This window comes from Theropithecus gelada, chromosome 8 (assembly GCF_003255815.1).
Source record: "Theropithecus gelada isolate Dixy chromosome 8, Tgel_1.0, whole genome shotgun sequence".
NCBI lineage: Eukaryota > Metazoa > Chordata > Mammalia > Primates > Cercopithecidae > Theropithecus > Theropithecus gelada.
The window spans coordinates 90,883,468-90,887,076 of record NC_037676.1 but is presented as its reverse complement, the minus strand read 5'-3'; the positions used below and the strand labels follow the sequence as shown (position 1 = coordinate 90,887,076).

At 33.1% G+C, this 3,609-nt stretch overlaps 1 pseudogene; it reads right to left on the bottom strand.

The window, feature by feature from the left end:
• Positions 1-1,957: 1,957 nt before the first annotated feature.
• On the bottom strand, positions 1,958-3,079 carry LOC112630179 (annotated as a pseudogene).
• Positions 3,080-3,609: the final 530 nt, after the last annotated feature.

Sequence of the window (3,609 nt, the reverse complement as noted above, 5' to 3'; positions counted from 1 at the left end):
TGTTGTTGCCTGCTATGTGTCAATGTGTTCTCCTAATTTAGCTCCCACTTATAAGTGAGAACATGGGTATTTGGTTTTCTGTTCTTGCATTAGTTTGCCTAGGATAATGGCCTTCAGCTCCATGCATATCCCTGCAAAGGACATGATCTCAGTTTTTTTAGGATTAAATAGTAAATTTATTTTTTAATTTTAACAAACATATGCCATTAGTATGTTCTTAAGTTTTGGGTCACATTGGCAACATTGTCTTTAATTTGTTTTGAAATTATTTTCAGGAATCTTAAGGTTATAGTTCCCTTAAAAAATATATTTGCTATGTTTTACCCTCTTGAAGACGGTAAACAGGACAAAAAGGCATGGATATAAGCATTAGCTAGTGATCACCATTAGCTAGTGACTCTAAACAGTCACTAAGACTTAAATTCTCTCTTTTCCATATGCCTAACTGGCAGAAGTCCCAAAGGTTTCCCTGATCATACTAATAACTTTATAAAAAGTTGATCATTATTCATTAAGAATTAGATATTTGTAATGAAAATATAAATGAAGTCTAAACCAAAACTCTTAACCAGACTAACGTCAATGTTATGAATCACAAAATCTTCTTGACTGATTACTCTATTGAAAGGATCTTATGTGCTTTTAGAGAAAGATTAAATCTCTCTATAAGAGTTGATAAATTTTAGTCAAAGACCAGAACACAACTTACATAATAGATGATTGGACTTGACAATTAACAACTTAGTTATTTACACTGTACAATGGAACAAACAAAAATCTTAATATTTCTGCCTTTATAGCTGTATTTGACCATTCAGGAATATGTTGGCCTTTATATTTACAGAAATCTCTTAGTTTAAGCCTAAAATATGTATATTTCCTATATGCAACTTTTAAAGATAATGTTTCTATTAGGAGGGTATAAAAAGCTGAAAAAAGAACTCCAAAATTTTTATCCTTCATTTCTCAAAGAAATTGAAGATCTTAAGTATAATTACAAGGAAGAAGTGAAGAACAATATTCTCTTAGAAGAGAAGGTTAAAAAAAAGAAGAAGAAGAAGAAGAAAAACAGCTTTCAGAACAGTTGGGAGTTGAATTAACTAGCCCTGTTGCTGCTTCTGAAGAGTTTGAAGATGAAGAAAGTCCTGTTAATTTCCCCACTTACTAAAGGTCACCTATAAACTTCGTTTCATTTAAATATTTATTAACTTTATATGTTAAAATCCACCTGGAAATAAGCAATTCTCTGAGGTGTAGTGTTTCCTTCTCACTACCTTGTACCTTTACACTTAAATTGGAATTCTTAATAAATAAAATTATATGAAATTTTCAACTTACTATAAAAGTACATATTTGAAGACATAATAAGTTATGGCCATCAAATAGGCAACGGGCTCTGGTGAATTTCTCTACATTCATAATGTTTTAAGTTTTGTAAAGAGTATGAAGGTAAATTCAGCAATTTTAATATTTAAAATTGGAATGTATATATACTTATTTATACATATGTTAAGATCCTCAAATCCTAACTATGATATATATAAATACAGATGTAGATATACACACATATAGGTTATGAAGTTGAGCCATATGTTTTGTTAAATATCTAGCAAAATCAAATTGAGCTTAAACTATTTAATTTTGAAAATTAGTGACATTAAATTCTTGGTTTAATTGTTATCTTGAAATTACCATTCAATTATAGTGGAGTGAATCCAGCCTTTGTACAAGCTTAGGAGCTTACTGTTACTTATGTTTTTATGGCTAGAGATTAAAATTAATTTGCTGGTTTTTAATAAAATTTTAAATAGGTATTTGAAACTGGAAAATTCATTTCTTCACAAATGGTAGAAGACAAATTGATGTTACACAATGAACAGGAACTTGTGATATTCTTAAACACGGTAGCATATTCGAGATTAAAATATAATGATAATAAACTAATTTTATTTGCATTTTATACATCAAATATTATATCTTTAAGTCTAGCAAATTTCTGATTATCTACTTTTGAAAAATGATTAGACAAACACTTAATATCAAAGGCAGAGTCACATTTGTTCAGGTTCACGTTGATAATAACTACTCTTGAATTCATGTAAGTATCTTGAATTGATCAGCATAAGCCAAGATGATGATGATGGACCCTGTTTTGTTTTTTTTTTTTAAATAGCTGTTCTTGTCCTGACATATTACACATTTGTTTATTTTCTATCTTCCCCATTAGAATGTGAGCTTCATGAAGGCAGACACCTTGTTTTGTTGACTGTTTATGTCCAGCACCTTTATTAAACAGCCATCACTGCAATGCCATACTATTCCTTCAATTTTACCCACTTTGCAACCTTCAAACCAGGACAAGAGATTATTGTGCTTCAATGAAGGTATATTTCTTATTTGAAATGCTCCATGAGGTAGAAGAAGATGTAATAGATGTTTCTTGCTCCCTAACCCATATGGGTTTCCATTGATATTTCTTCCTATGAGCTCCAGTGTTTGTTCTAAGAGACCTGATAGTGGCACTGCAGTAATTTCCGAAAGTCCAGAACCATCAGCATGATGTTTTAGTACCAGGGCAATTTCAAATTCATAATTAACTACAGAGGAATGCCAGCAATACTGTTTGTTGTTTTTCTCTACTGGTACCCAATCAGGAATGTATCTATTTTCATTAGGCACTGGGCTCCCATTTATTTGTTCTATTTCCTTTGCTCTGGTATCTGGCAAGGTTTGGAGTCCAGAGCCGGTTTGAAGTCCTCTTCACTGTTCTATATATATATATATATATTGGGTTTTCATTTGAATGTAGAAAATTTTGAAATCTTTTTTCAACTTGTTTGTTGTGCTTTCTATCTAGTAGAGTCCAAAGCTATGGCTGATCTGATGTTCCCTTTTGGCGGAAGGCTCCTCTTTCATCTCCGTCACAAACATACTGCATTTTCCACTGCACAGAGCTCAAGCCTTCATGATGAGCCCAACAAGCAGTGCGAGTGGAGGGTGTGCTTTCGAACAGCCCCTGGTCCAGGAGGGGAGAAGCCCTGGAGCAGTCACCAGCAGGCGCTGGCCACTCACTCTCCATGCCCAGCAGCCGCGGCTGCTGATCTCATTCTTTTTTATGGCTGCATGGTATTCCATGGTGTGTATGTACTACATTTTCTTTATCTAATCTATCATTGATGGGCATTTAGGTTGATTCCAAGTATTTGCTATTGTGAATAGTACTGCAATGAACATACATGTGCATGTGTCTTTACAATAGAGTGATTTATATTCCTTTGGGTATATACCCAGCAATGGTATGGGTATATACCCAAAGGAATTGCTGGGTATACACCCAAAGGAATATAAATCACTCTATTATATTATAATTGGTATTTCTGTCTTTAGGACTTTGAAAAATCACCACACTGTCTTCCACAATGGTTGAAATAATTTACAATCTCACCAACAGAGTAAAAGTGTTCCTTTTTCTCCACAGCCTCAGAAGCATGTGTTATTTTTTGACTTATTAGTAATAACCATTCTGACTGGTGTGAGATGGTATCTCATTGTGGTTTTGATTTGCATTTCTCTAATGATCAGTGATGTTGAGCTTTTCTTCATATGATT